The sequence below is a fragment of the Hemiscyllium ocellatum genome, chromosome 49, assembly GCF_020745735.1.
Source record: "Hemiscyllium ocellatum isolate sHemOce1 chromosome 49, sHemOce1.pat.X.cur, whole genome shotgun sequence".
In the NCBI taxonomy this organism is placed as follows: Eukaryota; Metazoa; Chordata; class Chondrichthyes; order Orectolobiformes; family Hemiscylliidae; genus Hemiscyllium; species Hemiscyllium ocellatum.
The window spans coordinates 5568790-5591902 of NC_083449.1; the positions used below are offsets into that span (position 1 = coordinate 5568790).

At 45.8% G+C, this 23113-nt stretch overlaps 1 long non-coding RNA gene across 1 annotated transcript; it reads right to left on the reverse strand.

Annotated features, from left to right (window-relative positions):
* Window positions 1-11813: 11813 nt before the first annotated feature.
* Window positions 11814-19235, reverse strand: LOC132837277 (uncharacterized). The gene is made up of 4 exons (XR_009647499.1): window positions 19201-19235; window positions 18578-18651; window positions 16437-16496; window positions 11814-11849 (listed from the first exon to the last, which is right to left on the reverse strand). It is a non-coding gene; the product is annotated as an uncharacterized LOC132837277 (long non-coding RNA).
* Between the last annotated feature and the right edge of the window lie 3878 nt (window positions 19236-23113).

The window sequence follows — 23113 nt, forward strand, 5'->3', positions numbered from 1 at the left end:
CATTTCTGTTTATCAAAGGGATACGCCGTTTGTTTTTACCTTGAGTTTGTACATTTGCATTGGAAGCACCACAGCCCGTGAGAAAATGATGCATTCTATTTCAGAGTCTCCACAGACTGATGTCCAAATGGAAAGCTAAGACCAGAATGTCAGAATGGAGAATAGAAGAGGAAGTGGGAGAGTTTAGCCGAGATGTGATAGGGAAGGGTCCTGGGGACACTGCTTCTTTGTGCGGAGATGTCTGTTCAATCTGCTCAGATGGGGAGCTCAGGGCATCCCACAATAGAGTCATAGGATCATCCAGCACAGAAGCAGGCCCTTCAGCCCAACGTGTCCATGCCAACCAGGTTTCCCAACTTAAAGTAGTCCCATCTGCCTGTAGTTTGGCCCAAAACGCTCGAAACCGTTCCAGTCCATGTCCCTGTCCAAATATCTTTTAAATGTAATAGTTGTATCCATCTCTGCCAATTCCCTCAGCAGTTTGCTCCTTATACAAACCACCCTCTGTTTGAAAACGTTCCCCTCTGGTACCTTTTAACCATTTGCCCTCTCACCCTAAACTATGCCTTTTAGTTTTGGAGAAAGGCAATATAGAAATCTGGGTGACAGTACGTGATAAGGAATGTACACTTTAATGCGATAGACTCTGACAGTAAAGGAGAAGCCCATCGACACATCCAGACTGTACCTGCCAACACTAAAGGATGTTTCCGATCACCGGGTGGAGGTGACCAGAACCAAGGGGTCACAGTCTAAAGGAGACAGGGCAGCACTGAGATGGGGAGAAATTTCTTCATCCAGAGAGTGGGGAATTCTCTGTCACAGAAAGCAGTCAGGGCCAGATATCTCTCTCTATCTCTCTCTTTCTATCTATCTAAATCTTTCTTTCTATCTCTCTCTTTCTATCTTTCTCTTTCTCTCTGTCTCTCAATCCTGCCCCCACACTCATCCTCTACCAATCCTGCCCACACTCTTTCTCTCCCCTCCCTCAATCCTGCTCTCTCTCTCTCTCTCTCTCTCTCTCTCTCTCCCCCAATCCTGCCCCCACACTCTTTCTATTGGACTTTAACACTCAAACACACAAACCAATTTGAATTGTTTTCACTCCTCCTAAGAGCATGACACTGGCATCTCATTAATCCTAGAGACAAACACATACAATGTTTCATTTAGATAATAATATGTAACAATCACTTACAGAAAACAAGCAGGCAACACACCTTCATATGCATCATCGAATAGAATCCAAACGCAAAGTCGACCACTCTCTCTCTCTGGGAGAGTAAATACTTCAGGGAGGCTAATAATTTCTCCTGTGGCCTTCCTGAATAAAGGAAATAAATGGGTGTGTGGCTTCACTGAGCAGGGATTGAGGTCACTCGATCCACCTAGCAGCAGTAGATACTTGTAATCTGTGACTGTCTGTCTCCGTGAGTGGGTTACAAATTGGTTTCTCTCCACCTACCACTTTTTCCATAATTTTCTCTCTTTAACTGCAGTGAGTAAAGGGAGCTCAGCAAACGTAGAGTCATACAGCACGGAAATAGGGTCTTCGGCCCAACTCGTACATGCTGACCAGGATTCCCAAACTGAACCAGCCCCCATCCTGCTCAACCTGTCCAAACGAATCCAATACAGCCCAGTACGAATGTATTTTAAATGTTGCAATTTTAGCTATCGCTATCATTTTCTCTGGCAGCTCATTCCAATAATGCACCATCATGTTTGAGAAAAAGATACCCCCTAAGATCCCTTATAAATCTTTCCCAGCTCACCTAAAACATATGCTCTCCAGCTTTGGACTCCCCTCTCCTGGGGCAAAGACTTTGGCTATTCAGCCTATCCATGTCCCTCATGATCTTAGAACCTTTTATACATTTATAAGGTTACCCTTCAGCTTCCTACACTCCAGTGTTAGAAAGTCACAGCCTATGCAGCCTCTACCTCCAACTCAAATTCTCCAGTCCTTGTCAATCTTTATTGCACCCTTACCAGTTTAATAACATCCTTCCTGTTGCATCTCAGGAATTGCTATTTCATTCCCTGGGGGACTTCTCACCAGGATTAATCTCTCCAATTGATTTTTCAAAGAGAGGGAATTGCCTCCAGTTTTCCCTCCCCTTTCTCTCCCATCAGTAAGCCGGACAAACATGTCTGACGTGCGCACAGCCTTTCCAATAGATACATGATCCTGGAGGGATTGAGCGCCACATCTCCCACCCCAAGAACCAGGGAGACAATCTAAACTGGGAGATCAGGATTTGGCTTCTGCAGATGGGTCTGCAGATCTGAATCATCAGCTGTGGGGTCACAGGGAAACTCTAGCGGCGTCTGTGGGATGACCTTGGGTTAGAGAGTACAGGAACTGACACGAACCATCCAGAGACAGTCGAATGGTCTGCCTGCAACTGATACACAAAGAAAAGGGAAGTAAGCTTCAGCAGTTGGCAGCGAGCTCCTTATCTGACAGAAACACTCGCCAACAAGGCAAGCGGATTGATGTGAGTCAACAGACTCAAAATAACATTCTCTCTCTCTCCGCACAAATGTTGGCAGACCTTTTATAAACTATGATATAACTCTGATTTCTCTCTCCCTCTCTCTCTCTTCAGAGGTGCCACCAGAGCTGCTGAGTTTCTCCAGTGGTCTCTGTGTTGGTTTCAGATCTCGAGAATCCTGCACTCTGTTGTTTTTGGAATTCTTTGTATCAGATGCCAGTGGCCCCACTCCTGGTGAAAGTGTGTCTGCTGATATTCAAGCAAAGAAGAAAGACGGGGATGACACATTTCAAAATAACTATGCATCGCTCTGTCAGAATACAAACACGGGATTACGTAACTACACCTTTTGTGAATCGGGTCCATACAGCTATAGGACTAGAAGTAGGCCATTCAGCCCATCGAGTCTGTTCTACCATTCAAAGAGATAGTGACTGATCTGATCATCCTCAACTCCACTTCGCCACCTTTCCCCAATAATCCTCGATTCCCTTTCTATTTAAAAACCTCTCTATCTCAGCCTTGAATATCCTGAAAGACCCAGCCTTGACAGCCCTCTGTCGTAAAGAATTTCACTGATTCAATCCCTTCTGAATGAACAAATTCCTCTTTATCTCCGTCTTCAATTGGCGACCACTCCTTTATTCTTACATGATATCCCTCTGGTCCCATGCTCTCCCCCAAAAGGGAAAACAACCTCTCTCGAAATCTCCCCTGTCAAATCCCTCGCAGAACTTTCAATAAGGTCACCTCTCATTCTTCTAAACTCCAGTGAGGACAGGCCCAATCGACCCAACCTCTCCTCGTCAGACAGTCCCTCCATACCCCAGATTAGCTAAGTGAAACTTCTCTGGACTGCCCCCAATGCCCACGTCTATCTTTCAGATAGGAAGCCCCAAAACTATTCACAGTCTCCTAGCTGTGGTCTGACTAGTGCCTTGTATAGTTTTTAAGCAAAACGTCCGAATTTTTATCCACCATTCCCTCTGAAATAGGCCTCCCTATGACCAGTTGAACAGTGGTGCTCTTCTTCACTGACAATGTCTTCCCGATGCCTCTGATAAGGACATTCTCAATGGGAGTGTGTTCCATTCAGCCCAACACGCCCACACCGAACCTTCGAAGAGCTACCCACCCAGACCCATTCCCCTACATTTACCCCTTCACCTGACACCACGGGCAATTTAGCGTGGCCAATTCACCTAACCTGTACATCTTTGAAAGGAAACCGGAGGACCAAGAGGAAACCTACGCAGACACGGGGCGAATGTGCAAACTCCACACAGACAATTGCCCGAGGCAGGAATTGAACCTGGGTCCCTGGTGCTGTGAGGCAGCAGTGCTAGTCTCTGTGCCAAAATGCAGTTGCTTCAGCCTCTGTAAGCCAACCAGCACCTGGATCGTAAGAACTAGTTTCCTCAACTGCTTGAGGACCTCAAAGTGCAGTTGGTGGTTTTGAAGGTGTTCCTCATGCACCATAACATCAGACACCATTGCAGAGTGTCACGGTATGATTTGGGATCTCCAGTGGGCAGATCTTATGTTAATCCTACTAAGTGAGCGATATCTTCTCCCTGAGGCACAAGATAATCTACTTCCTCCCCTCTGTAAAGTCATCATTCACCACAAATCTGCATTCGCTGTCCCCTCTTTCTGTCCCTAATCTGTCCCTGCCTCGATTCAATTCTCCTTTTCTATATGTGTTTGAAACAAACATTTGCTCTTCCCTTTTCTGTTGACTTGTTAAAAATTTTGCTAATCTGTTCATCACTCTCTTTGCAACTTATCCATTTGACTGTTACTTTAGCCCTCTGCTTTCTGTACTTGGGCAGTTTAACTGTTCACTGCACAGCTAGTCAATTTTCACCCTCATTTCCAGTGATTGTATCTCTAGCTGGCTTGTTTCTGATAAAAGATTTGGAATGCCTTTGTGAATGAATAGGATGCGTGTGAGAGAGAGGGTGTGCGAGAAAGAGTGGTGTGAGATAGACCACAGACCTGTGTGTGTGTGTGTGTGTGAGAGAGAGAGATAGAGAGAGAGAGAGAGTTCATGAGAGTAAGTGTGTGCGTGTGAGGGTGAGAGGGAGACTGTGCGTGGGAGGAAAACGTGTGTGAGGGTATGTGCGTGTGTGGGAGAGAGAGCGTTTGTGTGGGTGAGAAAGAGTCTGTGTGTGTGTGACAGTGTGTCTGAGAGAGTGTGTGAGACGGAGTGTGTGTGTGTGTGAGATAGAGTGAGTGTGTGCTAGAGAGTCTATGTGAAAGAGTGTGTGTGAGTGAGAGTGCGTGTGAGACACTGTGCGAGTGTGTGAGAGAAAGAGGGAGAGTTGATGAGAGTGTGTGTGAGTGTACACGTGTGAGAGTGAGAGGAGAAGTGTGAGAGAGAGGAAAAAGTGTGTGTGTGTGCGTGAGAGACAGTTTGTGTGTGAAAAAGAGAGCGTGTGTGAGACGGTGTGTTTGTGTGAGTGTCTATGTGAGAGAGACAGTGTGTGTTTGAAACAATGTGAGAGCGAGATTGTGTGTGTGTGTGTGAAAGTGTGTGTGTCTGAGAGAGAGAGAGAGTGCACGAGAGTAGAGACAGTGTCATGCATTTCCACAGTCTGGAAACAGTCCTCTGGGCCAACATCTCAGTGGTGCCCAGTTTTCGCAATTAAAATTAATCCCATGTGTTTGTGTTTGATCCGTATCCTTCCATACCAATCCTATCCATGTACCTGCTTAAACGTTTCTGAAATTGCAAAACTGTACTAGCTTCCTTCACTACCTCAGGCAGCCTGTTCCAGGTGTGAAAAATTGCACCACAGGACTCTTTTGTATCTCTCCCCTCCCACCTTGCTGATACCCTCATAAAGCTGAAGAAGGTTTTGTAGGTGTGCACTTGTGATGGCAAGGCTATGTGCCAAGTGCTGGGGAAATGGGATTAGACAGTAGTGAGATGGTTACTTTTGACCAGCACAGCCGCAATGTGCTGATGGACTTTTTTCCTGTGCTGTAGACTTGTACAACTCCTTGCTATTGACTCTTAACTGTCCTCTGGGGCAATTAGGAATGGAGCAATAAACGCTAACCCAGTCAGTGATGCCCACATCACATGAGCGAATGTAAAAAATTGTGATTTTTTTTAAACATGAATTGAATTGAGTTGATGGCTACATTCCCGTGATTACAAAGGATTTGGCCTTTGGAGTGATGGAGAAGAGAAAGCATAGAAGGAGGCCCTTCAGCCCAATGCCTCTGTGCCGGACAGTTTTGAGTGACAGTTCAATCTTGACTGATCGATCTCTGCTTTGATTCATCAGGGTCAGCTCCTCCCCTGCCAGTAACCGGTGTGCTGTGAAATATGTGAGCGACAGCCGGGCTAAGCTGACCTCTAAAGGCACCATGTGATGTGAGGCAGCTCGGTGTGGAAATGACGGTGAGTAATGTCACCAATCTGCTTCCCAGTCACGGGTTAACCTGGTGGGTGTTGTGGGTGTGTGCACGCTAACCAGTCTGTGGGGTATGAGACTACACAACGGAATTCCCATATTCTCTCCATCACAGCCACAACGCCAAGGTAATGGGGAACAGGAATGTTGTTTCTGTGTAAAGTTACCTCACCTGGCCGCAAGAAATCACAGACACATCACAAGCAGGAGCAGGAATAGCCCCTTTCATCTTGCTCCCCTCCCATCTCACAGTCAACAGGTTCGAATCCGGGTCCCTGACGCTGTACGGCAGCAGTGCTAACCATTGAGCCACCGTGCTACCCACAAATAGAGGATAGAGTAGGGTGTAGGGGAACCGGGAGTGGGTAGAGCGGGGCTCAACAGTAATGGGAAGGTGATAGAGATGGGAGGAGAGTGCAATAGAGTCGGGGGTGGGCGGGGCCAAGGTTCAGAGGATGGTTAATGAGGAGAAATGGGGGAGGGGAATAGAGTTGCGGGAGATTGAGGGGACATGGGGTGGAGACAAATGGAGTGGGGGGAGGGGGATAGATTGTCCCTCTTCCCTGTTTCCTGTTCACCCCACTCTAGCACCCTCCCCTGTTTGCCCTGCCACCGCCATATCCCCCTCCCCTGTTCACCTTGTCCCCATTTTACTTCCCTCCTTGCTCCCTCTGTCCCCTTACTCTAACTCCCACTCCGTATCTCCGATCAGTCACTTTACCCTTTCCCCTGCCCCCACTCTATTCTGCTCCACTGTTTCCCCTGCCCCCTCACACTATCCATCTTCCTTGTTTCCCCTGCCTCCCAATTTATCCCCTCACCTGTTTCCACTGCCCCACTCTATCCCTCTCTCGTTTCCCCACCACTCTTATTCTATCCTCCTCCCCATTCCCCCAGCCCCCACTCTATTCCTCTCCCCTCATTTCCTCTCTCCCCAAACTGTCCACATTCTATTCCCCTTAAGCCCACACAGTTTTGCGGAATTGCCACTTGATCTGAAACATTAACTCTGGTTTCTCTCCACAGATGCGACCAGACCTGCTGAGCTTTTCAAGCAACTGCAGTTTTTATTTCTGAATTACTACATTCACAATCCTTTTGGTTTGCATTCTCTGATAATCATCTCACATCTCATCAAGAGGGTTCCACCAGCTTATCTCTACTTATTAAAGAAAATCTCCCAATACGTTATGTACAGGAATTTTGCTCATTTATGAATACAGAATTATTGTGTACTGCTGTACTGTTTCGGTCTGGCCCGAAACGTCGAATTTCCTGTTCATTGGATGCTGCCTGACCTGCTGTGCTTTAACCAGCAACACATTTTCAGCTCTGATCTCCAGCATCTGCAGACCTCACTTTTTACCAGAATTATTGTGTACAAAAGCAAAGACCACTAAGCCAGATGAAGTTTAAAATGGATCGACGTGAGGTTAGCCAATGTGGGAGCAAGAACAGGAAGGTGGATTATTATCCGAATGGAGATGGATTGGGAAAAGAGAATTGAGGGCAGGAGTTGGGATGTCATGTTACGGCTGTTCAAGACATTGGCCAGGCCACGTTTGGAGTAGTGCATACAATTCCTCTCTCCCTGCTGTTATTAAATTGGAAAGGGTGCAGGAAAGTTTTAGAAGGATGTTATCAAGGTTCGTGGGTTTTAATAATAAGGGGAGGCTGGAGAGCCTGGGACGATTTTTTTCCCTGGAGGGTCACCGTCTGAGGAGTGGAACGAATAGAGGTTTATACAATCATAAGGGGCATACATAAGGTGAATAGTCAAGGTCTTTATCCCAGGGTAGGAAAGTAGAAATGAGAGCATAGATTTTAGATGGCAGTAGAGAGATTTAAAAGAGACCTGAGGGGCAATTTTTCATGCAGTGGTTGTTGCATATATGGAACCAGCAGCCACAGGACAGGCACATGGATAGGAAAGGTTTCGGCAGATATTGGTCAAGTGCACAAAAATGGGGCTTGGTTCAGTTTAGGAAGCCTGGTCAGCATGGATGAGTTAGGCTGAAGTGTCTGTTTCCCTGCTTTATGACTCTATGACTCCAAGATTACGGGCATCCATGCTGTCCTTGCCAGCAATGCCCTACATCCTTTACCTGAATGAGGGATGCAGTGTTTAAAACCTGTAACTCAGTCACTGTCTTTGCTCCCTCTAATTCATCGACATAGTCCTGCTGTTCCATTGAAAGACAAATGGCAACTGTTGACCAGAACCTTCCGCCTTCACACTGTCGTTGTCCCTGATGGTGTTTATCGGTTTGTAGTCAGACCTGTACTGCTCCTTTCTTGATGGAGTTATCAGATCAGTACGAGGGCGGTGTTAAAATATTACATCATCAACAAAGCCTGTATTTACATCAGTTAGAGCCCTTATGTGGTGCCGTGGTAGTGTTCCTACCTCCGGACTGAGAGGCCAATTTTTCTTTTATTCCTGGGAGGAGGGCATCACTGGAGAGGTCAGTATTTACTGTCTATCCCTAATTGCCCAGAGGGCAGTTAGAAATCAATCACATTGCTGTGTGCCCAGAGTCACGTGTAGGCCTGACCAGGTAAGGGTGGAAGTTCCCTTCCCTAAAGGACATTAGTGACCCAGATGGGTTTTACCGACAATTGATTCGCAGTCACAATTAGTCTTTAAAGTCAAGAATTTTGTTGAATTTAAAATCCACCATCTTTCGTGGTGGGATTCAAACCCTGGTCCCCAGAATATTACTGGGGTCTCTGGGTGAACAGTTCACCGATAACACCATCAGGCCATCGCTTCCCCATTCAAAGTTCAAGTCTGCTGCTCTGGATATGTCTGATACCCCTACACCCCCCGCCTCCTCCCCCCCCCCCCCTCCCCCCGTCATCGTGGCGTTTCCCAAACATCTGCAGCGAGAGACATCACAGACATTCACACAATTGCTACAGAATCTCACCAAGATGCATCGGGCAGGGGTTTCTGATTGTTGAGAGTTCTCTTCTCCATGGAGACTCCCTATCAGCAATGCTCCCTCCATCCGGATCTTCAGTGGCTTGCAGCTCAGTGTCCAGTCTGTCTGTGGGGCCAGAAGATTCGAGTTCAAGCCGCACACTCCAGGACACGTTCACCCTGAAAAGTAACCAGTAAAACTGCCTGCTTTCTGTCTGAGTGTCTCCCACCTGTCAGCACCGTCTGATAATTTCTGTTCTAAATTAGTCAGAATGGGACATACACGTGATCGTCCATTCATAGAAGGAGCTGAAAATATGTTGCTGGAAAAGCGCAGCAGGTCAGGCAGCATCCAAGGAACAGGAGATTCGACGTTTCGGGCATAAGCCCTTCTTCAGGAATGCCCGAAACGTCGAATCGCCTGTTCCTTGGATGCTGCCTGACCTGCTGCGCTTTTCCAGCAACACATTTTCAGCTCTGATCTCCAGCATCTTCAGACCTCACTTTTTCCCATTCATGGAAGGAGACAGATTCCTCCCTTTAAACTTGGACCAAATGGAAAGCTTAATCCTCAGATATGAACATGAGAGCGAAAGTGAGGCAGGTATGAAATATCCAAAGAAAACCAGCAGCCAAAATAGTTTGATAAATTTAAAACCCAGCGAGGTCCAGAACAGATTGACGGTCACACTGACGTGAAAGTAGCTTCCCCGGAAGAAAATGCCTTGTGAAACACGGTTTCCAACATAAAGTTAAGAAGTTAGTTATCTGTACACAGGAGGTACATTGTATCGCTTCCCTAGACGGTGTACTGAATCGAACCAACACCCCCCAACCCAACTGTCTTCTTGCTTCTTACTTCCGTGGAATATTCATGTAAACGTTTCCGTCCCCTCCATCTTCTTCCTGCGAGGGCTCGCTGAGGTTCACTGTGGCGTATGTGATACAACAATCATCAAGGTCAGTCTTCAAATCCTGCAATGGAATGATATTGGAATGAAATTGGAATCGAGTGGGAGCAAGAAGCTGAAGGGGAAGGAGAGGTCAGTTGGGGTACGGGTAGCAGTGAGTCTCAGAGGAAAATGAGAATCGCCAGCAGTTCAAGGCCTGCAAGTTAGAAATCTGGCGGCAAAGTGATACAGTCCCTATCTCTGAGCCAGGAGGGTAGGGTTCAAATCCCGCCTGCTCCTGTGGTGTGCTATATGAAGCGGGAAGGTGATGTTGGAGTGTGACAGGACTTTGGTGAGACCATTGTGTGCTGTTCCAACCTCTGCACAATCATAAGGATGTGATACACTGGAGGGGGGTGCAGAGGAGATTCGCCAGGATGTTGTCTGGGATGGAACATTTCAGTGCTGTAGTGAGGCTGGATAAGCGCGGCTTGTTTTCTTTGGAGCAGAGTAGACGAAGGCGGTTTTGATTTTGATTCCATTTACTTATGGGACGGCAGCAGCGTGGGTGGGCCCAGCATTTGTTGACCTGTCTCCACTTGCTCTCCAGAGCACTGTATCACAATCTCTGAAGGGGAACTCACAATTCACTAAGGGAGGGAATTCCAGCATTTTGACGCAACGACACTGAAGGAACAGCTAATGTAATTCCAAAGGATGTTGAGTGGCTCAGAGTGGAGCACACAAGGGTTGGTCTTCCCGTCTGCTCTCCTTGTCGTCCTAGGTGGAATTGTCTGTGGATTTGGAAGGTGATGTCTGAGGATGTTTGCTGACTTTCTATAGTGCATCTTGTGGATGGTACACGCTGCTGCTACCAATTGGGTGCAAAGGACAACGGACTGGCAAGTACTTAACGTCAATGTCAGTGATGTTGTAATAATATACGAAAGGGAACTGGAACATCAACACTAATATTGTCCCAATTTTGAAACTCACTTGTCTCTGGGCATTGAAAGTGGAACGCGAAGTAGTGAGTAACCTACCCCATTGCGAAAGTGTTGCCGGTTATTTTCCATTGTGTTTAAAGGCAGACACAAAACTCGAGGGAGGGGGAGCTGAGAAGGAGGATGCAGAGATGCATCAGTGTGATTTGGACAAGTTGAATGAGTGGACAAATACACGACAGATTCAGGTTATTGCGGATCAGCGTGAGATAATCCAATTGAGAGCAAAAACAGCATGGTGAAATATCCGAATACTGATCCGAATAAGACTGGGTGCCCCTCATACACCAGTCACTGCAAGTGAACATTGCAGAAGCAGCAGGCGGTGAAGGAGGTAAATGGAATGTTGACCTTCATAGTGAGAGGATTCAAATCCGGGAGCAGGTATGTCTTGCTGCACTTGCACAGGATGAGACTATATCCTCGAGTACTGTGTGCGCAGTTTGGGGTCTCCTTATCTGAGAAAGAGTGTTCTGGCTATGGAGGGACTGCAGGGAAGATTTCCCAATGTGATTCCTGGGATGGCAGGACAGACGGATGGAGAGAGACTCTATTAATTAGGATAATATTCACAGTATTTTCGAAGAATGACGGGGAATCAAATAGAATTGTAAGAGGACTAAACAGGGTAAACACAGGAAGGATGTTCCTGATGAACAGGATGGAGTACAGAACCAGGGCGTCACAGTCTGAAGGAGATGGAGGAGGACTGAGATGGGGCTTAATGCTTTCACATCGAGAGAGTGGGAGCCTGTGGAATTCTCTGCCACAGAAAGCAGTCAGGACCAAAACACGGAATGTTGTTCAGGAAGGAGTTAGATAGAGTTCTGGGGGGCGGGAGCGAAAGGGAGAAAACGTGGAACAGAAGACTGAGTTGGATGATGCTATTGAACGGGAAGAGTAGTTTGGAAGGGCTGAATGACCTACTCCTAGCCCTACATTTTATGGCGTATTCTTCAATTAGTCTGATAATAATCCACAGTTCATGTTTTACACTGTGGATACAAGGTATAAATCTCCCTGCACGTTCTGTGGCTATAGCCGTAGTCTATTTAGACATAAAATGTGACATACCTTTTTCAAATCGGAGGAGAAAGCAATTCTGTTGCCTGAAAATAAAACAGAAAAAGATGAGAAGGAACTCGTTGTAGGCATTAGCGATTCGATCTGGACCCATTGAGGGCTGATCAACTCTAAAGACTGAGCTGCATCTTGGGAAAGTGTAGCTGTGCTTATGTCAATTTTAAAAAAGTCAGCGCAACACTTTCTGAATTGTGTCCCTCTTAATCAATCCAGACATTTCAGAATATCGCGTTTGGAAAAGTCGGCTCTGTTGAAATCCAGCAACTGGTTTTCTGACCAATAAGGTGGTGAATCAGTTTTTACAATGCTTGTCAGTGCAACATCTTCGTCTTAATCTCGTCAGCCTTTGCGTCACTAGCTCAGTAGTTGTTCATAAAAGACAGAAGTGAACTATTGAGGTTCCATACATTTGGGTTTTAACTGCTGTTTGCTGACAGTTCAGTGTGATTCAGCTGGCTGCATGGCTAGTTTTTGCAATGCATTATATGCCAATCTTTGCCATCAACATGGTTACAATTCCCACACCAGCTGAAGTTACCCTGAGGGACTCTCCTTCTGAACCTCTCCTCTCTCATGATGCACAATGACCAGCAAATTAATTTTGAGTATCCTTCCACTTCTCTCTCTCTCTCTCTCTCTGTCGAATGAGAGGACAGGACAATGGCCTGGACGAACATGGCTTTTACTGCTCATCCCCAGACATGGTGACTAGAATGTGTACTGAGAGACAGATTTCATTGTAGATAAGGCCAATTTCGGTTCAAATGTCCCTTATAGGTGTTGAGAAGCATCTGCATGATAATTATAAGCTCAACTTTCTGAGCAACAATATGTTTGGCGATGCTTTTATTTTCGCGGCTATCTCAAATCATTGAATGGCAGTATATGGCAAATCGGCCTTGAGTATTATGTAGCAAAATCTGGACTTGCTTTCTCTCTCTACACAGATAATGCGAGATCTGCTGAACTTCTCCTGTACTTTCTGTGTTTATATTCTGCAAAGTTAACTCTGTTTTTCTCTCTTTCTCTCTCCACAGATGTTGTCAGACCTACTGAGTTTCCCCTGAAATGTCCGAATTTGTTTCAGCGTCTGCAGTTCTTAGGTTAATGTGAAAATGATCTACATTTATCCATATGGACTTCAACATGGCGTTCGACAAGGTTCCCCATGGGAGACTGATTAGTAAGGTTAGAGCTCATGGAATACAGGGAGAACTAGCCATTTGGATACAGAACTGGCTCAAAGGTAGAAGACAGAGGGTGGTGATGGAGGGTTGTTTTTCAGACTGGAGGCCTGTGAAGAGTGGAGTGCCACAAGGATCGGTGCTGGGACCTCTACTTTTTATCATTTACATAAATGATTTGGATACGAGCATAAGAGGTACAGTTAGTAATTTTGCAGATGACACCAAAATTGGAGGTGTAGTGGACAGCAAAGAGGGTTACCTCAGATTACAACAGGATCTGGACCAGATGGGCCAATGGGCTGAGAAATGGCAGATGGGGTTTAATTCAGATAAACTTGGGGTGCTGCATTTTGGGAAAGCAAATCTTAGCAGGACTTATACACTTAATGGTAAGGTCCTAGGGAGTGTTACTGAACAAAGAGACCTTGGAGTGCAGGTTCATAGCTCCTTGAAAGTGGAGTCGCAGGTAGATAGGATAGTGAAGAAGGCGTTTGGTATGCTTTCCTTTATTGGTCAGAGTATTGAGTACAGGAGTTGGGAGATCATGCTGCGACTTTACAGGACATTGGTTAGGTCACTGTTGGAATATTGCATGCAATTCTGGTCTCCTTCCTATTGAAATGATGTTGTGAAATTTTAAAGGGTTCAGAAGAGATTTTTCAAGGATGTTGCCAGGGTTGGAGAATTTGAGCTATAGGGAGAGTCTGAACAGGCTGGGGCTGTTTTCTCTGGAACGTTGGAGGCTGAGCGGTGACCTTATAGAGGTTTACAAAATTATGAGGGGCCTGGATAGGATAAATAGACAAAGTATTTTCCTTGGGGTGGGGGAGTCCAAAATTGGAGGGCATACGTTTAGGATGAGAAGGGAAAGATGTAAAAGAGACCTAAGGGGCAACTTTTTCACGCAGAGGGTGGTATGTGTATGGAATAAGCTGCCAGAGAATGTGGTGGAGGCTGATATAATTGCAACATTTAAGAGGCATTTGGATGGGTAGATGAATAGAAAGGGTTTGGAGGGGTAAGGACTGGGTGCTGGCAGGTGGGACTAGATTGGGTTGGGATGTCTGGTGGGCATGGACGGGTTGGATTGAAGGGTCTGTTTCCACACTGCACATCTCTATGACTCTATGATCTGCCTCAGAGAAGAATAAAGTACGGGTCCGACTGCCATTCTCACACACTGACTGTATATACATGTGCAAGAAAAGTAATTCTGAAGCAACCACTACCATAACCCACCCACCAACACCCACAACTATATTTCTGTCTAATTACTCTGTCATCAAAGTTTGTGAGAAGATTTGTAGCTCGGGTGCTCATTGCTGAGGTTCTGTTCGCCGAGCTGGGAATTTGTGTTGCAGACGTTTCGTTCCCTGTCTAGGTGACATCCTCAGTGCTTGGGAGCCTCCTGTGAAGTGCTTCTGTGATGTTTCCTCCAGCATTTATAGTGGTTTGTCTCTGCCGCTTCCAGTTGTCAGTTCCAGCTGTCCGTTGCAGTGGCCGATATATTTTGTCCAGGTCGATGTGTTTGTTGAGAGAATCTGTGGATAAGTGCCATGCCTCTAGGAATTCCCTGGCTGTTCTCTGTTTGGCTTGTCCAATAATAGTAGTGTTTTTCCAGTCGAACTCGTGTTGCTTGTCATCCGTGCGTGTGGCTAAGGATAGCTGGTCGTGTCGTTTCATGGCTAGTTGGTGTTCATGGATACCGATCGGTAGCTGTCTTCCTGTTTGTCCTATGTAGTGTTTTGTGCAGTCCTTGCATGGGATTTTGTACACTACGTTGGTTTTGCTCATGCCTGGTGAGTTGTTGTTTGAGAGTGGCTGTTGGTTTGTGTGCTGTTATGAGTCGTAGTAGTCTGGCTATCAGTTCAGAAATGTTCTTGATGTATGGTAACGTGGCTTGAGAGTTAGTTGTCGATTTCTTTCACTCTAGTGAGTCTGATTCCTGTGAGAGTGGCGTTGATGATCCGGTGTGTCATCAACGGATGACACCGGATCATCAACGCCACACTCACAGGAATCAGATTCACTAGAGAGGAAGAAAAGGACAACCAACTCCCATTCCTAGACGTGATGGGACAGCGAACACCGAACGGAGGATTCACCACAAAGGTACACAGGAAAGCCACACATACAGACTAAGTCCTGAACTACGAAAGCAACCACCCCAACACACACAAAAGAAGTTGCATCAAGACACTGTTCAAAAGGGCCACAACACACTGCAGCACACCAAAACTGCAAAAAGAGGAAGAAGAACACCTCTACAATGTATTCGCCAAAAATGGATACCCCCGCAATTTCATCAACAGATGCTTAAGGGAAAGACAACGGAATGAGGACATGCCACAACCCAAAGGACTAGCCACGTTACCATACATCAAGAACATTCCTGAACTGACAGCCAGACTGCTGCGACCACTAGGACTCATAACAGCACACAAACCAACAGCCACTCTCAGACAACAACTCACCAGGACAAAGGACCCGATACCCAGCATAAGCAAAACCAACGTAGTGTACAAAGTCCCATGCAAGGACTGCACAAAACACTACATAGGACAAACAGGAAGATCGGTATCCATGAACACCAAGTAGCCACGAAAGGACACGACCAGCTATCCTTAGTAGCCACACACGCGGATGACAAGCAACAGGAGTTCAACTGGGACAACACTACTATTATAGGACAAGCCAGAGAACAGCCAGGGAATTCCTAGAGGCATGGCACTCATCCACCGATTCTATCAACAAACACATCGACCTGGACCCAATATACCGGCCACTGCAGCGAAGAGCTAGAACTGACAACCGGAAGCGGCAGAAACAAACCACTATAAATGCCGGAGGAAACATCACAGAAGCGCTTTATAGGAGGCTCCCAAAACACTGAGGATGTCGCCAAACAGGGGACGAAACGTCTGCAACACAAATTCCCAGCTCGGCGAACAGAACCACAAGAATTACTCTGTGAGTTTGTTCTGGGTCACTGACAACTTATAAATCATCTCTGAATTCTTTGTTTTTACCCTATCTGTAAGAGAAGAAAGGGACAGAGGAGATCAGATTGGAACTTGCTTCTGATTGGCTGATTGACTGCCCAACTTTCGTAAGTGGTGGGGATGTATTTTTTGCCACACACTCCAATCCCTCACACTTCCGTCACTGTAAGCACTATGCTACTCAATTTCCCTATTTGGAACTGGTATCTCTTTCTCTGTCTCTCTCTCTCACACACACAGACACACACACACAGGCATACACGTCCCCAGCAACTGGGAAGGTGCTATTGTTGAAACTCCAAAGACTCCCATGACCACCGAATACCACCATCCACCCCCCACCCCACACAGTCTCTCTCTCTCTCACACACACACACACACACACACACACACACAAGTCCTAATAAAGCAAAGAGATCTTTACCGGGTTGTTTTCTCTTCTTGATGGTGACCTCTGAATAAACCAGATCCGCAGTGGTGTTTTCTAAAGAAATAAAGTGCCACAAGAAACACAATCAATCCGACAGCTTCACTATAAAGGGCTAGATAATCAATAGATTAAACGTATTGGGTGGGTAGATAGATAGATAGATAGATAGATAGATAGATAGATAGATAGATAGATAGATAGATAGATAGATAGATAGATAGATAGATAGATAGATAGATAGATAGATAAACAGACAGACAAATAAATTTTATACTGAGGTAGATAGAAGCTTGATGAAGAAGGGGGATGAAGATTAATGGGAAGAAATGAGGAGAGCGAGTTTGAGGAACATATCAGCCCCGATTGAGGGGGAGAGGTGTTACAAAAGGCTGAATTGCCTAATTCTGCTCCTATATCTTATGGCTCCATGGTCTTATCTTGATAGATAGATAAGCATGCACACAGAGACATTTCATTAGGAAACATTAATTTAGCCAAGACCTCTGGAAAGATAATTGCACAGGAAACGTCTTCCTTTTCATTATTGAGGAACCCAATCTTTGCACATAACCGCTCATTGTAATCAACGGCTGTTGAATTTCTCAACTGCAGAGAACAGTGCTCTCAGTTTCCAATGTTACTTGAGATAAAATAAGTGTTAGTAAGTCGAGCAAAACACCGCAACGGAGGTCCAATCACAGAATATTAAGAGCCGTAGCCGTTTGGAAAATACATTGGTTGGAGATAAATATCTAAAGCACAGAAAAAGGCCCATTGAGCCTGTGCTGGTCAAAAGCAAGCACCTCACTATTTTCTGAACCCATCTCCCCTGCAATTGATCCATAGCCTCAGCATCGCAAGTGCACATTTAAATTCTTCTTCAATGAGAATTTCTGCCTCTCCAACCCTTACAGGCAGTAGCTTCCAGATTTCCCACTACCCTCTGTTTTTTCCTCGCTTCCCCCTCTGAATGTCCTGCTCCTTACTTCAATCTATGGTGGCCAAGGTGATGCAGAAGGCATACGTGACTTCATTGGACAGGACATGGAGTACAAGAGTTGGCAATTTATCTTACAGCTATATAAAATTCTTCTTAGGCCACAATTGGAGTATTGTGTACTGTTTTGGTCGCCACACTACCAGAGGACGTGGAAGCTTTAGAGAAAGTGCAGAGAAGGTTCACTAGTATGTTGCCAGTTCTTAAGGACGTTGGTCAAGAGGAAAAGTTGAAACGAGTATTGTTGCTTTTTTTCTGGAAGGACAGCAGCTGAGAAGAGACCTGATAGAGGTCTCCAAAATTATGAGAGGCAGATAGGGTAGATCATCAGAGGCTTTTTCCCAGGGTTAACGCTCAACTTACAAGGGGGCACAGATTCAAGGTGAGAGTAGGAAAGTTTAAGGGAGATGTATGAGGGAAGTTTCTCATGCAGTGAGTGGAAGGAGCCTGAAAAGCATTGCCAGAAATGATGGTAGAAGCAGGCATGTTTAACAGGTATCTGGATGGTCACATGAACAGGGACGGAATAGTGGGATAGAGACTAAATAAAGTCATGAGGTGTGTTTTTTTTAGTTCGGTTTGGGCATGATGATCGGCGCAGGCTTGGAGGGCCGAAGGGCCTGTTCCTGTCCTGTGCTTTCCTTCTGTTCCTATGAATTATGGCCCCCATTGATCCTTTCATCAAGAAGGAAGTGTTTCTTACCGTTTACCTTTTCTAAGCTCCTCATCATTTTGTACATTTCAAACAAGAAGTAGTTGACGTCTTTAGGGGTTAAAGGGATTGAAGGGTATGCCGGAGAAAGCGGGGAGCCAGGTAATGAGTTGGATGTGCAACCGCATTCCTATCAAGCGGGCGGAGCAGGTGGAAGGACTAAATGGCCAATTCCTAGTTTCTATGGAAAGCGGAGGTTGAGTTGAATGGTCAGCCATGATTATAATGAATGGTGGGGCAGGCTAGAAGGGCTGAATGGCCTCCTCCTGTTCACTACTTTCTGCATTCCCCTTCAGACACCGCAGCTCCAAGGAAAACCACTCGAGCCCATCTGATGGCTCGGATGTTTATCCAGAATTTCTACCAGGTTACAGTACACTGTCACTGGGCGGGGCTCTTTAATCACACCGAGTCAGTGGCACTCACCAGCATTGTGTGCTGCTCCAACTACTGCATACTCCAGATCGCTGGCTGCTGCCCCTTCACCAGAAGGTTGGGATCTAGTTCCAGTAGAAAGGGGAAGGAAAGGAAGCCATCATTCCGAATGCAATGCTTTCAAAACATGTTCAACTTCAACAAAACGGCAAAGCTATCACAGAAAGTACAAAACCCAGCGAGATGTGGTATTTCCTGGTCCTCCGTCTCTGATTTCCATCCGAACATCGAGTTTTCTCACCCTCAAGGAGCTGCTCAGCTCTCCAACTTGTTTTCACTAATGTTCTTTGGAGAAGGAAATCCGCCTTCCTTACCTCGTCTGGGCTTTAATGTGACTCCATACCCTGGTTAAATATAACTGCCCTCTGGGGCATTTAGGGATGGACAATCAATGCTGCCCCAACCAGTGACAGCAACATGCCCATGAATGAATAAAAGCTGTCTGAAACCTTCCTAGAATATGGTTTCCTAGTTTGTCGATAAGACCCAAGTTAAAAGGATGCAGTCATACCCAAGCTCCCTCTATGACTTTTTCACTCCTGTCGTCTCTCCCTGATTGAGGAGAATCGGGATAAACAATGGCAAAAATAACAACCGTATTTTCTGTCATTTACCTCCTGGGCTGTGACTCAGTTGACGAATTGCCTGAAGGGAAAGAGAGAATACTGTCAGTATAACTTACAGTAACTTTGCACTGCCACGGATTGGAGCTGCCAAAACATTATCTCCGTCTTAAACAGGGAACAAACACACCAATAAATGATAATTGTCAGATCTGTTTTAATGCATTAAACAGCTGCCGTAGGGTTAGGGTGATGGATAGGGTTAGAGTGAGGGCTAGGATTATGATGAAGGTTAAATTTAGTGCCAGTGTTTGGTTAAGGGTCATGGTTAGAGTTATATTAACAGTTAGCTTTAAGGTTAGAGTTATGGTTAGGTTTATGGTTTGGATTACCGTTAGGGTTAGAGACAGCATTAGGTTTAGGGTTAGGACTAGGGCTAGAGTTAGGGTTAGGATTAGCGTTAGCTGTTTCGTTAGGACCGAAGTTAGAGTTAGGGTTAACGTTATGATGGAGTTACGTTTACGTTTACGGTCAGAGTTTGCGTTTGTGATGTGTTTGGGTGATGGTTAAGCTTAGTGTTAGAGTAAGGGTTAAGGTTGACCTAGGTTTTGAGTTTAGGGTTAGTCTTTGGGCTTGGGTTCAGTTTATGGTTAGGGGTAGGTAAGCCTGTCCAGTGAATACTGAATAAATTGAAGGAAGACATAGACATAATTAAAAGAGTCATAATTGAAAGAGAGTGAGGCAGAAAAGTGAAGTTGATCCAGATACATTGCATTAAATGACAGAGCAAGATCCCGAGGGACTGAATGTCATCCTCCTGTTCCTGACTCTCATGGTCTTACGTCTCTCCACCTCTCTGAGGTGCTCTGACTCAGAGTCGTGGGGTGGTGGTGTTGGGGGGGTGGGGGGGGGGGGGTCACAGTTAACCGATCCAACAGGCTAACTTTGTGAGTGCTATCCCTCCTTCCCCCGGCTCCCCTCATTCAGCTGAAAAGTTACATTCTGGCGGGGATGGCAGTGTCATGGTGTGGGGATGTGGAACAAATCTCATTCCCATGGAATGTTACAGACCTGTGTCCTTCCGGTGAATGTAGCACACTGACACAACCAGGCCAGCCAATAGCAGAAGTGGGAGGAGCGATGCCATGATTTCCTTGGAATAACTCCGAGCTGGAACCCAACAAGAATTTTTGGCTCACGTTAACAAATTCGCAAGGAAGTTTTTTTTCACATCACCCCTGCGTCAGATGCACAGTTAACAACAGACTAACCTCCCCCCCCCCCCTCCCACCCCCACCACCACCACCACACACGCACACACAGATATGTCATTCCCTGTCACCATGGAAGTATCGAGAGTATCACAGTGTGAAGAATTCACCAATCCCACTTTCCCATACTAACCCCACAAAGGCTATGACATTTCAAGTGCTGATCCAAGTACTTTGTAAAGGTTGGGAGTTTCCCTGTCAGCCAGTATGTTCCAACCTCTACCATCCTTTAGGTGAAACAATCCTCAATTTCCCGCTTTAAACCTCCCGTCCTTCATTTTAAATGGCCTCCCATCCCAGCCCGTGTAACTGATCCTTTGACTAGGGGGAACACACGCTTCCTACTCCACGGTCCCTTCCCCTCACAGCTCCACCGGGTTTCTCTCTCAGCATTTACTGTTTCATAGAAAATATCCCAAGATTATCCAGCCTCCCTCTCTTCCTCGTTAAAATCCAGAAAACGTCCTGGTAAATCTTCTCTGCACACTGCCTTCTCCATGAGGCGTGCAATCCCAGATATCTTTTGCATTCAAATTCCTCCATCTGGTATGGGCGGGATCCCAGGAACACCACCCACCACCACTCTGGATCAATAACCTATGATAATACCATCCAGCAATCACCTCCCCAACTGAGATGGTTAACAGTGTCTAATTGGTACAGACTGGATGGAGCGAATGGTCTGTCTCTGCGCTCTGCCTATGTTCGATCCGAGTGCCACTGTTACCTCGCAGGGTGAATTCGATGTAGTCGCTGGTCACATTAAAAATGGTGTTGTTGGTTCCTTTGTTGATAGCTGCACAATGATACCTCCCGACATGGTCTCTCTGGAATGAATGAATGACCAGCTCCCCACCATCGGCAGTCACATGGTAGCTTGTACTGCCGTTTCTTAGCAGCATGTTGTCACGGTACCAAAGGAAATGGGGCTCTGTGCCTTCGCTCACCCGACAGCGGAGAACAAGGCGACCCCCAGACTGTATCTCAGTCCCATTAATGAAGGAAATCAGCACAGCATCTGTGACCGGCACTGAGGAGAAAACACACCGAGATCAAAAAGCATGGAGCTTACCCATTGATTCAGATCGTCAGTGGGAATCAGTTTGACAGAAATGTTTTAGAAGAGAGTTTGGGAATTCGACAGATTCAAAACCTAATGTAATGGATGGATGTTATTAAACTGGAGAGAATACTGAAAAAAAAAATTACAAGGATTTGCAAGGATTCAACACTCGGAGTTTTAGGGAGAGGCTGGATAACCTAAGCCATTTTGTTTTCAAGCGTAGGAGACTGAGGGGAGATCTCAAAGAAGTGTATAAGATTATGAGAGGCATAATTGGGGTGAATGCACTCCGTCTCCTTCCCAGCGTTGTGGAATCGAGGACTAGAGGACATCAGCTTCAGGTTCGAAAGGAAATAATAAAAGGGAAACCTGAAGGACAACTTTTTTTACACATAGGGTGGTATGCGTATGGAATGAGCTGCCAGTGGAAGTGGTTGTAGCGGGTACATCAACAACATTTAAAAGTCATTTGGACAAGTACATGGATAGGAGTGGTTTAGAAGGATACTGTATCAAGTGCAGGAACATTGGGTTAGCGTGGATGGACATTTTTGTAGGCATGGACAAGTTTGAGCATAAGGGCCTGTTTTCTTGCTGTAGGACTCTATAATTCTGGTGTCTAAGGTTGTGCTGCTTTTGTTTTGAAAAGTGTGATGCTGGAAACGCATAGTTGTCGTTTCGAGCATAAGCCCGAAACATTGACTCTCCTGCTGCACGGATGTTTACTAGCCAGCTGTGCATTTCCAGCACCATACATTTTCACTCTGATCTCCAGCATCTGCAATCCTCTATCTCTCTCTCTGTTGCTTTAGTCAAAAGTGTGGTGTTCAAAGACAAAGCACCAGCTTTGATTTGGTCTCAGCAGCAATTTTCCCTGAGCTGATGGTTCAATTATTCTTTGGGAGAGAATTCTTGGAAACTCACCTATCACTGTGATCTCTATGTCTTCACTGCGCTGAGGGCCTGTCACCTCATTTCTCACTGAGCAATGGTAAAGCCCTTCGTCCCTCCTGCTGATAGGCCCAATGTTGTAAACAAGCTCAGTGCTGTTGGAAAGCTCCCTGTACAGTTCCACACTTGAGCTGTTGTAGAATTGGTAATAAATCGGCAGAGAACCATTCGAGACTGAACAGATTAAGGATCCCGTGTCTCCTTCAATTAGCTCCTTTCCGGGTAGAATTATTAGATCTGGTTTTGACACTGCAATTCCTGTAATCATGCACAAATGATAGATTTTTTTGGCGGAGTTAATTGCAAACTCAATTATAAACATCATCACAGTCACACAAAACACATATTCATTTGTCTTTTTTTATTCGTTGCATGTGGGTGTCACTGGGTAGTCCAGTATTTATTGCTCATCCTAATTACACAGAGGGCAGTTGACGGTTGTGGGGCTTCAATCAATCTTTGGAATTGAATTCAGTTTCTCGCATCTGCTACCGTGGATTTTGAGCCCAGAATATGAGCCGATTCTCTGAATTCTTAGGACATATAACAGTACAGAACAGGAACAGGCCCTTCAGCCCAGGGTCACAGTCCAAAGGAGATGGAAGAGGGACTGAGATGGGGATGAATACCTTCACCAAGAGAGTGGGGAGCCTGTGGAATTCTCTACCACAGAAAATGG